Source organism: Parus major, chromosome 3 (genome assembly GCF_001522545.3).
Source record: "Parus major isolate Abel chromosome 3, Parus_major1.1, whole genome shotgun sequence".
NCBI lineage: Eukaryota > Metazoa > Chordata > Aves > Passeriformes > Paridae > Parus > Parus major.
This window is the reverse complement of record NC_031770.1, coordinates 46,955,426-46,970,612: the sequence shown is the minus strand read 5'-3', so window position 1 is coordinate 46,970,612 and position 15,187 is coordinate 46,955,426. Positions and strand designations below refer to the sequence as shown.

Below are 15,187 nucleotides of genomic sequence, written 5' to 3'. Positions count from 1 at the left end.
GTGCTGGGCCTCTCTGAAGAAAATCTGCAACACCATCTGACTTTTGCAGCAACCCTTAAGACAGGGTAAATCTCAATGTTGAGCAATGCGTGACTGAAAGGAAAAAGAAAAAAAACCAAATCAGTTTGCTATTAGTGCAGTTATCCTCCAAGCTCCAAGTCAGGTGACCAGTCTATTGGCTCAATTTTCTGTGCAGCAGTTTGGATATTTCTCCATTTTGATGAGACTGTATTTCTTGAAAACAGAGACAAAAAGCCAAACAGGGTGGGGAGCTGGGGAGGTTTCCAAGCAGCTCTGAGAGACAGAAATACCATCAATAATAGTATATTTCTTTCTTCCAGTAAAATTTCTGAGTGGCATTAAAAAAAAAATACAGAAATCTCCAATTTACTGTCCTGTCATTCAATAATGTTTCATGTAGCTCTGTGCCAAGCCCTTTTATTTTCTTCTTGTGGATCCTACAAGAACCAGGAACACAGAGCCAGCCAGGTATGCCCACTGTGTCACCACCAGTGCCACGTGAGTGTCTCCCTCCAGCCCAGCTGTGCAGGCCAGGGCTGGCACAGCTGGCAGCTCAGTCAGAGCTCCATTAGCCACAGGTTTGATGGGAAGGTGCAAAACTGAGGCAAGTCCCATGTCCCATGCTAGAGCACTTCCCTGTCCTCAGATCTGGCATCTGGGCTTAACAACAAATTATCACAGTCCTGATTTTGTGTCTTGCTGCAGGGGCTACTTTATATTTGTCTGAAAATGAGTGTTTATGTTGTCCTTACCACATCCTGAGTCAGCTCATACCTCCCTCTGTGGCAGAGATAGGAAGGCAATTCACTTGGATAGCCAGCTGTGCCTTGCAGAAACTCAAGTACCTTACAGAAGGGGCAAGAGAATAAGGTTGTGAACTACTTTTTGCAAAACCTTTTAATTGCCTTATTCAGAGACTGCAGCCAAGCCTACTTGTCATTCCTTTAAGTTTTGTTACTTTCTCTTTACAGCAATAAAATATACTCATATTCTTCTATATACTTCCATGGGCTGCCCTGAACTAAGGCACTTATTTTTCCCATCCTGATCCATAAAAATGATAAACCAACCTATTGCTGGCTCTGGTGCCATAATGAAGCCTAGCATATTTAATTACCTTGATTTAATTACCCAAGCATGAGTTTGTGGATTTGTTTGTTTGTTTATTCTGTGCATCCTTTGCCTTCTTGAGGACATGAAGACAGACTTTTCCCAGCTGGAATATGCATATTCAGCCCTCTTCATGTGCTTCCAAATAATGCTTCCCTGTACCTGTCCTCCTGTAAATCTTCCAGGGGCTCCAATGACCCTACCCACTTTCTTTTTGGCTACTATGGCTACTGTCATTAACCCTGCACTCAGTACTTTCCCTCCAAAGTATTAACCCTATTTTAGCCTCAACTGCCTTAAAAATTAACCCCATGAAGTTCCTACTGACATCTGCCCCTTTTCTTCCCTACTCATAGCACTGCCATGCAGGCTGCCCCTGCCTTCCTCCTGCCTTTGGAGGGCTGCCTTTCTTGGGGGGAAATGTGCTTTGGGCAAAGCATGATCTGTGCTAGGGCAAATCCAGGACTTGGCATAATTGGAAGAGGCCAAAAGGACATTTCTGGGCTTGCTGTAAGGCAAGTGTGGGTCCCAGCAAAGCAGTGAGGACATTGTTCTTTCAGTTGTCTGAGTTAATAATATCTATTTAACTTCTTTCCTAACTTAAAAGCTGTGGAGTTTGCATGTTTATCTATATCTTGACTGCTGAATGTCATTAAGGCCACTGCTATCCCAGAAGGAGTTGTGTCAGAATTGGGTACAGCACAGGATGAGGGCAGGGATGGTCAGTGCAGCACAGCTTTCCTATGAAAAGAGACTAAATAACCCTGAGGTCTGAATGGAGAGACTGATGCAGAATGAGATGGGGAGCAGTGAAGTGAGGATGGCCAGGGAAAATGTGAATGGAGAACAGTTTGCTCAGGGTCTTCACAATGCAGTGAACAACTGGTATCAAATCAGGGAAAGGAAATAATGGTTCATGACTGTGTAGCTATATTGTGGTGGTGTTTACAGCAGACTGCTTCAGAAACCACAAGAGCTAATAAATTGAGAAGGTTGTGGAATTATGCTTTGTTTGTAGCTGCTAAAAAGATTATGGAGTGCAGGCTTTATATCAGGACATATTAAACCACAGAAAGCTGGAAGAGTTTACAGGGGAAAAGGTTTCATCCTCTTTCTTCAAACATAGCTAAGATGCATCTGAAGGAAAGATACTGGGATGAATAAACCCTTAGTCTGACCTAACACTACTGCTCTGATGTTAATGAATTTTGGGAGATTTACTGGAAGACTGGAGGGTGCAGCTTGTTCTTCCTTCTTTGTATCTCATTTTTTCCATAGTTGGAACCAGTGGTAACAATATGGATTTAGCCACAGTGGGCAAAGAAGTCACTTTTCTTTTACTTAAGAGCAATCTGTGGTACCTCAAACCCCAGTTTAATTGTCCAGAACCCTGTAAGAATTGAAACTGAACAGGAAAGGGCCTTTCCACTGAAAACTGAGCTGTTCACTACTGTGTTACCCTACAGGACGTCTCAAACTTCAACAGTTGCCAACAGCAGCAGCTGAAGAATGGTCTCTCCTGGCTGTCACTCCATCTTCATACACAATTTATGGTGCTTAGTGTTAGTGTAAGGCCATAAACAGATGCTGCTTTTCTCCTCGCATGTGATAATGGAGCTTGTGACAAAGCCAGGAGTACCTGAAGAGAAGGAAAGGAAGCAGAAGTGTTTTCATTGTAAGGGTCACCTCACCACAGGGAGACTTTGGTGAATTAAGCACCTGCACAGTGAGTGACATAAATGAGGCTCAGATGTTGTCTTTGACCTCCCAGCCTTTCCTTCCAGCTTTCCACTAATGCCTCACAAAGTGGGAAACAGAGAAACTGCCCATGCCATTTAGTCCAGACAAATTCCAGATACCTAATTTCTCACTGTTATTCCAATTACTAATTTTTCAGGCTAGAAACAATTGGGAAACAACCACAGCAGACACAGCTGGACATCTAACACCTCTCTGGGAGAGGCTGGGGGCTGCCACAGCTTGGAGAAGGAAATTTGATGGAACATCCTCAGCACTGGCAGCTGGCCCACAGTGCTCGCTGGCCCCTTCTCCAGCAAGTCCTCCTGGTACACGTTCCTCCAGGCTCTGCTTTGCCACCATTCCCACCAAATAAATGGCTCTTTGCAGCCCAAAAGGCCCACGCTCACCACCCACAGACTCCTGCACACTGGAGTGTGCTCCCTGCCATTGTTTCCTGCAGGGAAGTGGCTAAGGATCCCTCTGCCGGTGCCACGTTTTTCCATGAAAAGCGCCTGTTGTGATGAAGTATGTGCGCAGGAGGGAGGCTTCCAAGCTTGAGCAATCCATCTGGCAGCAGCACGCTCTGCTATAAGATTGTTCCCGCAGTACAGGACCCAGAGCTGATTTAATTGCATTAGTCACCAGCAGCAGCACCGCTGATCTTGGACCCAGAGTGCTGGCTGGCCAGCAAGCCTCATGGTTATTTTAACTTTGTTTGCTTGACCTTTCCAGTGGTCCAGACCCCTCGAGGAGCTGAAGAATGCTTCATCCCCCGCTGCTGCCTCTGAAACGCAGGGCAGCCAGGGCCAAGTGTAAGGCTAAATATCAGGATGCACAGGCTGAGTAATGGTTCCTCCTCACGAGGGGAAAATTTGCCTCTTACTGACTGACTTTAAGGAAACCGGTTTTAGAATAGCGATTGCATTTGATGGGAAAGAAGGAAATGGGGCTGGCTAATGTTTATTGTTCTGAGGATCATTAAACATTTCTTTATTTTGTTTATTAGCTGTGAGATTTCTTTATAGGCAAATAAATTCACAGATCAGCAGAACAGACCCAAAACTTGACATTTAGAGCCAGATTCAAGTTTTCCCAAAGTCTGTGAGTGTTCAACTCTGGTTATCCAGCGATTCAGGATAAAGAAAGAATAAAGAAGCTGAAAAAGTTGTGTCCTGGGAGAAAGCTTTGAAAGTCCAGCAGGTAGCAGTCTCTTTCAGCTACCTATCATTCAAAGATACATATTGTATATCTAATATGTTACTTGCTATGATTCCTAACATTGTAGACAAAGCATTGCACAAGTTTAAGGAAGTCTCCAAATAATACTTCTAAAAAGCTGTTTACTGCCAAACCATTATTTTTTTAACCTCTTAAGCCAAACTCTCTCATTCTGCACAGCATCTGGGGAGGAAATTATAGCTCAAACTGCCAATGTCAAGACAGATGCCAGACAAATTTAGCTGCATAGCAGTGATATCTCATTCACTGCTGTGTGAGCAGCACACTCGTCCTGGAGTCCTGTGCTCCTCACCTTCCAGGAGAGCACTTGTCAGAGCTCAGCTGACACAAGAATTTGTACATTAGAAGCCATAACACAACTTACTTTAATTTGGGAAGATTTACCATTACTCCTCTTATCAACTGGATTACTGCCACGTGGCAGGTTCAAAATTAAGACAAAACTAGAAGAAATTTACACCAAATGATCTACAAAATTTCTACATGTTTCTATATGACAATCAAGTCATATAGAAATAAGGCTAGAATAGATAAAATTTATTTAGTTATACCTGATATTATGCAACTCCATACCCTATGGAGTTTGAAAGACCACCAGAAAACCCATAAATCTGATAACCTAAAACAGGCTACTACAAGAATCAGATCTCTGTTTAAACAATCTTTCCCTCACAATATCTTGGTAAATTCTGACAATTTATTCTTTTTAAAAGATCCCACACCACTGAGTTTTGAGGCTGACAATGATTATCCAAATGTTCTAGTGGGATATTTGTTCTTTCACTATGAGCTCGTACGCTAATGCTTCCAAAGTAGGAATAGTTACCCCTTGGGTTAAGGCTGCTCTTAGCTGGAAATACTTTACTGTTTGAAACTTCCTGATTAACACTTCTTGGGATTCTGTAAATAGCTGGGGAGGAAAACATCTGTGCTCAGATAAAAGACATTTGTGGATTTGCTGTGGGAGATGTGCAGTTCCCAGAGCAGATCCCTAAGTGATCCCCGTGAACCAAAGGAGATGACTGTGAAAATGATGCCTGCTGTCACACAGGGAGCAAGAGGGACAGACAGACTGTCACATGCAGACCCTGCTTCTGGAGGTCAGTTAGTATACTCTGGCAGACTATCCAGTGAAAATTTTAATAGGAGGGAAGACAGCATTTAAATTCCTTCAGATTTGTTTTTGCTCAGTTTTACTCTAACCAGGGAGTCAGGGCAAGCAGCTGTGTTTTCAAAATTCACATTTTTATAGTGTGAAATTGCTTTACAGTCTTAGGGAAGAGGAAAGAGCTGAGGTTTTTTAGCAGAAAGGTAACTTTTCAGACTTAACTACTTTTAGCTAACTAAAACATGATAACCTTTCTTCCTGTACTGCCACATAAAAATATGTGTATATAAGGTATGGCTCTGTCCCAACTTCTGAGGTTAAGAGCTCCAACTCCAGCTCTACTCTGAAATGTTACTCTGTAAAAAACAAAAATACATCCATATATATTGGTTCTAAGTCGCTCAAACCTCAGTTCTTCTCACTTAAAAATAAAAAAAAAAAAGTTTTTTCTAGCTGCTGGTGCTTAAACTGCACCTGGCTCACAAATCATCTCTCACAGGCTTCAGCTGTACCTTCACTGCGCCTGTGAGGCATCTCAGTGGGACAGGATTATGGATGAAGCAGTCAGTGCCAGGAGGAACACAGCCTGTCTTTCACAGCCCTGGGAGGGTCTGCAGGGCTGGCAGTCCTATAAAACAGCTTTTTTTAGTCATGAGCTGAATGCATTCAATCTGCTGGTCAGCTGAAACATTCTGGAATTCACATGAGGTTGTGCCAAATACCCCAAGAGCAGAGGAGAGTGGTGGTACATGTTCATCAGGTAGTTAATGGAAAAAAAAAATCCCTTTAATGAGCTGGGCCACCTCCCTCACAACCTCTGGCTTTCTCTCCAACATGCCTCCCGGCAGAGACAGTGCAGTTATGTTACATGAACCACAAAGTCCTTCTGGAGGGAAGAAATGTCTCCATGGGTAGGTAATTTAAGTGACACTATTTCCCTTTTTTAAATGTGGTTTCATGAACTTGTAATGGGAAGTCATCTCAGAAGACAGATCTCTCACAGCTTTTGAGTGCACCAGGGAAAGGCAAGGACCACACAGTGGCTCCCAGGGAAGGAGCTGAGCCTGCAGCCACAGCCAGAAGGAGGATGTGCTATTGAGGGAACCACCAGGCTATCTGCAGGAAATGCTTGGGCCCTGCTGCTGGGGAGATGCTAAAATATATGTGGGCAAGGCCAAGCCCATGCTGGGTGCAGAAGGGAGCATGGAGCAGTGAGGACAAAGGCTGAAAGAGGCTCCAGAAGGCAAGCTGAGATGGCACAGCAGCACCTGTAGCTGGGCTGGGCTCTATCTGGAAAAAAAATAAAAAGAAAAAAAAAAAAAAGAGAGAAAAAAGGGCAGGGATAGCTCAGGTGATAATTGTTAATTAGCTCTTGTTTGCAGGGAGTTTGGGGGCTCAGTCAGAAGCAGGTGAAGAGTTTGGAGCTGGTTTTGCAGAGGTAAGCTCTGTGCTGATGCCTGAGCCCATGGCTCAGCCTGGGACTGGTACTGTGCTGTGGGGTCTCTGCTCTGGGGAGGGTGAGCAGCTTTTAAAGTCTTTTAGCTTTAGTTTGTAAGCTTTCATTGCAATTTAACTCTTTATGGTTGTCCAAGCATTAGTGGAGGTCTCTTAGCCTGTTTTACTTTTCAATGTGTTATATTTATCTTTTGTTACTCTTTGAATGATTTCTTTTTCTTGTCTATGCTCTCCCTGACAAGATTTTACCTTCCAATTTGCTTTCCCCCTTCAGGAACATGGTAATTTATCTCTCTCACCCCTGTATGTGTGATTCTGCCTATAACTAATACGTTAGTTAGTGTGCTTTGCCACACAAGGTTGTTTTCCTTGCATTACAAATGTTCATAAATGTCCTATTCTGAACTTTTTTAATCTGTGCTCTCACTTAGCAGGCTGATAAGAAACTATTTTTCTGAATAACTGCCCATTTATTTTCAAGAAGTCCACCTTAGAGAGGAAAAAATTTGGCAGCTGCTTAATTTATTAAATCAATGTCAGTGCAGTTATGCTTTTAAATGGGTGAAGCCTTTCATTGAAGGAAGCTGTATTAGCCATCAAAGTCATCACAAATTCTTTTTAAGTGTCTAAACCGCAGTAAAGAATCACTGCATGACTACTAAATGCATTGTCGTCCTTCAGCTGTAAGAACTAAACCATCCCCTACCCCTATAGGAAGGAAGGTATCATTTATCAACCACTACATCTGCAGCAGGTAAGAGTTTAAGATGGTCTCTGGTGCTGTAAGCACACTTTTTGCATGATGTTGAACCAGGAAGGAGTGGTTTCAATTTTATTTTGAGGTTAAGAGGCACCAGAAACTTTATCATAGGTCCTAGGAGTACACGTATATGTATATTGTTTCTAATTCATTTAAATCTCAGTAAATTATGTTATGCTTACAACAACAAAAATAATTTTGGAAGCTATAGTAGAAGGCACTTAGTAGGATTGTTCACAACACTAAGAGAAAGATAATGCTTCTAATTAGGATAAAGTATGTGGCCATGACGTGCACGGGACCAGCCCCCCATTTAATCTCACCCATGGCACAAAGGAGAAGAGATTGAGTTCCCACCAGCTGGTACTGGCACTATGTGCTGTGGAAATTAGAGGGAGGGTTTTTCAAAAGAGGGAGGAAATAAATGTCTCAGAATGGATGAAGACTTCACTCCTTGTTAGTTTTATTATTGTTGTAGCTCCAGGGGGCACAAGACCATTGACTTCAGCCTGACCCAAGCTATTGGTGGCTGTAATTTCTACCATCCCTTATTTTAGGAAGATTTTACCAGAGATCATTTCTCTAAGTCACTGCACAGAAGTGACAGCACTTGTAAACAGATGATGATGATGGACCTGTGGGAATTACTGCTCCTGCATGTAGTGCTGTTGGAGGGTAATAGCTGCCAGGTATCTGGCAGCTGCAGAAATCCAGTGAGAGCAGAGGGGCTGAAGAAACTAACCTTCATTCCACTCTTCATGCCCTGCAACAGCTTGACTTTTGGTGGGCAGCTGTGGGTCTGGTATAGAAAATGTGCTGTTTGCACTGCCCATGCAGTAATAGCTTCAACACCACATTTGCTGAAAGAAGAGGCTGGGATGTAAGGAGGAGAAAAAAAGGGGGGGAAGTGTCGCTTTCTCCCACACAGAGGTTTCAGCTCTGCACACTCGCTCTGTTCCCTTCTGCAGCACTGACCCAAAGCTCTCCAGCAAATCCACTCCTCCAATGCCATCTACATTTAGCATTTTACAAAAACATCTGTCAAGGTCTGATTAGAAGCAGAACATGCTGCTTGCTTTATCCTAGACCCAGTCTGGGATATCCAAGGATCAGGCTGGTAGAGCCAGAATGCTCTCTGGAGATGGGTACAGGTTTTTGAGGATGGAGCTGCATCCAGTTTCAACTTCTGCCAGCACGCAGAGATGCTCTCCCCACCCACAGGCAATCCTTGCTTGTGCTGCCAACCACCTGGCTAGACAACACCTCAGCTGCTCCACTGGCACCCCCTCATACAGCACCACACACCCCCATCCTGCCTGCCAGCCTTCTTCGGGAAATGCTCAACAGCTTGAGTGTTGAGAACATACTTAACATGTTTTAAGAAAAAAGTTATTTAAAAATAGAAAGAAAACAGGTGTCTTTACTTTTTTTCTCCCCAAGTATCCTAAATAAGCATGTTGAGTAGAGAGCTATAAAAAATACGCTCTCTTCTCCCCTGTCTTTCAACTCTAACAGGCTAGAAGTTAGAAGTCACTCTGCTCCCAAAATCTAGAAGTAGCAGAGGTTTCTTTCCCACCTCACAAAAGTGCAGTCTTCTGTTGGCAACAAAGATCATGCATCTGTTGCTTATCATCATGTTTCATGGACTTAAGGACATTTCAAGCACCTCTTTTTATGAAATGCAGAACAGACATAGTGAGTTTTCTGGATCACTCACTGAAGATTTCAGACACACCTACTGTTAGCCAACAAACAACAGCTTTTGTTTAGCTCTTTCTATGGAAGAGTATTTTATTAATCTTCTGTATTCTGGAAAAAAAACCTGCTTTCATTGGAAAACAGAAGGCATGCAACATTCTTCTAGTATTAGGAGATGAAACATGTGTATCTTGGCATATTGTATGTGCTCTCCCGCTGCAGCACTCGGCATCCTACCCTGAGACAGGCTCCAGAGAGTCACACCATGCTCTGCACCACAGCAGGCTCTGCAGAGCTGGACAGCTGAGCTAAGCAAATGTGTCCAGTGACAGAGCACTGGGCATAAGAGCTTCTGGCTGGGTTCTGACCTGGGCTGCTGGGGTGTCTCTGTGTCTCTGTGTCGTGCTCCCAAGTCTCTGCTGTGCTGGTAACTTTTTAGCTCCGGTTTCCTGCCCAGAGCCTCCCCAAAGCTGAGCAGTGCTGTGTCAGTGGGGCAGTTGAAAGGAATGACCCCACTCACAATTTAAATACACAAAACCACAGGAATTTGGTCATAAGACTGCTACACTTCTAGCAGTACTGAACCATCTGCTATGATCATACGAACTTTTCTTCTTGATGCCAGACCCAAGCCCTCTGGGAATATATGAATTTTTGAATATATAGATCAACATACATATAGACTAAATGGTGTTGTCATGACCCAGTTTCTGTAATGCTTCTAGTTGTGTGCTGGATATAAGAGTTTGAGGATCCTTATTCACAAGTTAGAGACAAATGCAAGACACAGCAAACAGAACAAGAGATTCCATCCATGACCTGCATCACACGGTGTCCCCGAGCCCCTACACTTAGAGACTGCAATACCAGCCATGATCTTTTTAGGTAGATGTTTGCAAGTGTCCATCTTTACCTTTCTTGAGTACCTGTTCTACATTGCAAATGCTGCAAGAATTCCCTAAGGGTTCCCACATGATAGAGCATTAGCTGGTGGCCTCTCCTCTCTTCCCCTTATGTGAGTGAGAAAGAAGAGGTGCAGAGACTCCAAAAACACATTAGGATTCCCTGAGAGAAGGTTCTGCATGAACCTCCTCAGATATATTGTTTATTAAATGTGCTCTGGAAAAATCTGCAAAGTATGTTTCATTTGTATCTAATCATGGTGAATACAATGGAGATTGCAGAGTCTTGTACGTGGCACAGGAGTAAGGCCAGATTCAAAGCCGGGTTCAGGAGGCATTCAGCAAAACCAACACTAGGCTTGATCATTGGATTGATTTTGCTCCCAGTGGAAAAGCAGACAAGGGTCCAGGATATCTAGCAGCGCAGTAACTTAAAGGATAATAATTCAGGAAAATCTATGAGTTTCTGTGAGCACTACCTCTTGGCACTGTTTGTGTTTAGATCTCTTTCTCAAAGTTTTATTGTGTCTGAGTGTTTCTCCCATCCCCATTTAAAGCCTGAGACAGACCCTAAAGAAAGAAAAGGATTAAAAGGACCAGTCAATAGCCAATGGCATGCAAATAAAAAGGTGATACAGGAGTCTAGCACATTTTTGTAACTAGCAATTTTTTCTTGAGAAAGGAGGTAGCATAGTCCAATATAGAATACATTTATACTATATGCATACTGTACACGTACATTCCTACGTGTAGTTTGGCATTTAAGTTTGGATAATTTTCAATTAATGATCTAAATCATCCTGTCTAAGCTGTACCTCCCATATATGACTCACTGCTTCTTGGTATGTCTTTACATTTTCTTCATCACTGAAGCACACAGTGTACACTAAAACATCCATTGCCATGAGAAAGAATGTTTCTCGTGGTGTTTTTGGTGATAAAATTGGGGTTTTAAGGCTCAAGTGCTAATGCTAAACTCATCTACAGTTACTTTTGACGTTGTAAAATGTAGGGCTGTGCATTCTCTTCAGAAAGCACATGACAACTTAGGTAACTAAAAAACCACCTTTCCACTCATTTTTATCAAATCTTCCATATAAGAAGGAGGCAGCCTGCAGAGAAACTGTTGGAAACTTATTTCAAAGGCAGGTTATAGATGATTGAGGAGAGAGACAGTAAAATCTGGATGAATGATCTGTCCCAAAGCCAAAAGATTTTGAAGGAAAAAGCTTAACCAGTTGGAAGAAAACAACAGATTATTTTGTCAGCTTGAATCAAGCAACAGAGTAAAACCCAATTTCCTGGGAATTCATGAAAAGAGGTATTTCCAAAAAAAAAAAAAGAGAGTAAATAAGGATGCTATATCCAGATGGTCAAAATTATACAGTGAAAAACTGTCTTCAGCAGGTGGAGATTGCCAGCCTTTTTAAAAGTAGTAATGTCTCATCAGCCAAGGAACTGCAGAACTGGGTAGGAGGCACCAGAAAAACATGGAAGCACCACATTTTCCCCAGTCACTCAGTAGACATCATTTCCAACTGCTCAGTGCTGAAAGGTGCTATCTTCAGAGTGAGCTGCTGACCTTCACATCCATTCAGGAGAGATTACTGCCGGTTTTGAATAACTAAATAAAAGTAGTGATTTCCACTCAGCCTTTTTCTTTTTTTTTTTTTTTATTTTTTTAACTCTTACATTTCCAGGAGAACAGAATGTCTTAGGAATTTGAAAAAAAATAGTACAGATGTAAATGTTGGTACCGAAATCTTTGAGTTGGAGAGGAAAATGGAGCTAGTTCGGAAGTCCTGGCTCCAGCTCCTTTAGGCTCTGGATGCCCTCTGGAGAAAACCACATGTGGTTCTGCCACTGCTAAGGGATGAAGTTTTAGGAGCCTCTGGCAGTCAAGGAGGAGAGATTGCTGGCCTCAGAAGTTCCAGATGTTTAAAGCTTTCCTACCTTGTAAGGTAAAGGTCTAAGTAGAGCTCTTACGACTGCCTTACCAGGTCTTTAGGTACTGGCTTTCTCCACTCAAGCTGTGGCTGCTGGTTTAAAATTCCAAGTGGAAACTTTTCCCTTCTGCACTCTTCCCTAAATCTCCCTCTGGTCCTCTCTCCTACCAATGTTTTTTTCATATAAAACCTAAACATCTACCTAGAATTCCACATTTGCAATTCTGAGTCAATCACAACAAGATGTTACACTTGCACACATCTGCCTAGACTGTGGATGTGAAGACTGAAGCACTCTGAGAATGGGGTTTGGTTTGGTGGGGTTTTGCCACTGTTTTCATGGGCAAACTTCACTTCCTGACTTCTGTTCATGCCACAATGATTTGGGAAGGAGATGCCCAGCCCAGCTGAGGTAGACCAGTGGGTTAGAAGCTATTTTGACAGATACTAACGCTATTAAAATCCATGGACCAGCTGATTCACATGAGAACGCTGATTAAATAATAATAAACCTTCAGAAAGAAATCACCTTTCATTTTGGAATAAGTGAACCAATTTCTATCTCCTAACTCTAGAATATTTTTCTAGATGGCCTTGAAAAATTCTCGAGCTCATCACAAATATACAGAAAAGAATAACTTACAAACATATTTTTGGTAAATATTTTCTATTCAGAAAAACCAAGTGAAATCAGTTTGATTGTACAGTGAGGCTGATTCACTGCTTTAAGTGGAAGATATACATATTTTTGTCTTTAGGTGTATTTTCTTTATTAGCTAACTTGACTAAAATGATCAGCAGTTGAACAGTTAACAATGTTCACATTCTGTCTGTCATCTTCAGATTTCAGAGCCAGTACTGTAAAGGGATGCACAGGTCATATCGACTGAAAATTATTCTTTGGTCTTTTGAACATAAGACTACATCAATCCTGTTTGATTCATGTCTTCAGTGATTTCTTCACAGCCATGACCCTGAGGAACATAATTTTATTTTAAATGGGATGTGAGAATTCAGAGGACTGGCTTGACACCAAATTTAGTAACAACATAAAATGCTGTGTGAATGCAGCACGAGAAATTTAAGAATTCAACTGAACATGGCCTTCTTCCTTCCATCCTGTTGTCTCCCTGTCATATTTAAGTTCAGGCTGGCATTTGTTTATGCAGTAAGCTAGCTCCAACTATCATTTCTCAAGTCCTCCTGCCTCTTTATTTCCATCTCTATGAAATATTTATTGCTGTTTCTTACACTCTTTTATCCCGAGGCATATGGCTTTTGTTTGCATCGTAACAGAATTAAGTAGTAGGATGTGTTTGCACAAGCCTTACAGGCATGCTCCTGCTTGGGCTTCTCAGGTGTTAATTACAGCTGCTGATGTTTTGTAAGCAAAAGCCTGTGTTTCTGGCCAAACAGAAAATTTTACAATACATACCAAGAGAGAATGTGTCATTTTAGGACTATTAACTCACATGAGCAGTTTATTTCCCTGCAGTAATAAATGTATTTTGCATCTTTCTACTCTTGATGTGATCTGCAATTCTGTGTTTTTGCCTAGAACAAGGTGTAGATACAAATTAGCCACTTGGCAGAAGCTTTGCCAGATGAAAATCTGTTTGCCTGTCCTTAAAGCTGTTGTCAAACAATTTGTCATTTGTTAAAATTGCAGTAGTATATAGTGTCTTAACTCTGCAGTTCTTGATTTACAGGTGGGCATTTACCCTCTGTGCAGGGTGTAGGAGACCAGTGTTGAACCTTCCTCTTGCCTCAAACAATTTTAACTTGGATTTTCCACTTTTCTGCAAAGCTCCCTCATTCAGAGCCTGCTGATCCCTGTCTCTGGGCCCAGGGACCTTTGAGTCTTTGTGCAAAGTAGAACACCTGTAAAGAAGGTCAGGGTGGGAATGTCACCGTGGGAGAGAGGGAGCTGAGCCCTCATGTTCAGTTTTCTTTGTGCACTGAATAGCCTGAAAGGAACCACCAGTGGAAACAAAACCTCTCTGCATGTCTGTCTGGTACTCCTCAGAGCTCTGAGGAAGATATTGTCAATCCACTTTTGTGGCAGGAAATTGGGGATTTACTACAATCGAAACAACAAACTGCGCATACCATAACTTACTTCTCCCAAGAAGTACTGCGAGGATTATGTGTGTGGAATTGTATTTACAATTAAATAACTCTTCTGAGCTGCTGCTGGGCAAGCCTCACTGGTTATATCTGTACTGCATAAAAACTGTGGCAGGAAGCAATGCAAGATGCATCCTGTCCTGGTCCTCCTGGTGCCCAGATTCCCTCTGAGCAGAATGTTCTGCATGGGGCTCTGCCCTGCACCTGCTCAGGGTCAGCTGTTCTCAGGTCTCAGGAGGCAGCAGGTAGCTTTTGGGGAGAAATCTCAATATTTCTTTTGCTGCAGAGGAAGACTGCAATGAGGGAAAACAGACTGCAGAAGGATTTTTTTGTTTTTTTCCCCCAGCTTATATTAATGGCTGCTTATTTGAGCTATAGGGTGCTAATGGTTTGGGAAAAGAAAAACAGAGCGTGACTTACAATTTTTTAGAAGTATTTACCTTTACTATGGCTTTAATGATCAAGAGTAATAAAATACATGTGTTGAATAGTTGTCTCTAAAAAGTAAATAAAACTAGAGCAGGACATACACAGAAGAATTAAGAGGTAAACCTGCATAAAAATATGTAAACATGTATTTAAAGTAAACAAACATACAGTAAAAATAACATAAGTACTCATGAAAAAGAAACATTTTATTTCAGTTTTCATATTGTCGTTTAGGCCTGAGCCATGTATCTTCAAAAGCAGATTTCAAAAAACTAATCTAATAACCTTTCATAGAGAATTAGGCTCTTAAATCACTCAAATTTTGCATAAAGTAATATCCCCTCCCATTATCTGATTAACTATCTAACCATCTTAAGGACAACATAGTTAAATAAGTTCAAGTTAAAATTTAGTAGTAGTTTATGATTTGTGGTAGGGAATAAGAAGATTCCCTAAGAAGTGAGAACTATGATTAATATGTGTGTATCTGCAAGAGAAAACAATTTAGACTTTTGTTACATTTCAAGGAAAATGCTAGTTGGAAGATTATCGCTTGGCAATCAACTTTTAAACATGATTTTCTTAATTAGGACTGTCACTTCATCACTTTTCCGAACACATTGTCCATGGAAATGAGAAGTTTGAGTTCCAG

General features: G+C 41.8%; 1 long non-coding RNA gene across 1 annotated transcript; it reads left to right on the top strand.

Moving 5' to 3' along the window:
• The first annotated feature begins 6,348 nt into the window (after positions 1 to 6,348).
• LOC117244032 lies at positions 6,349 to 11,684 on the top strand. The gene is made up of 2 exons (XR_004496362.1): positions 6,349 to 6,656; positions 11,438 to 11,684. It is a non-coding gene; the product is annotated as an uncharacterized LOC117244032 (long non-coding RNA).
• The last annotated feature ends 3,503 nt before the right edge of the window (positions 11,685 to 15,187 follow it).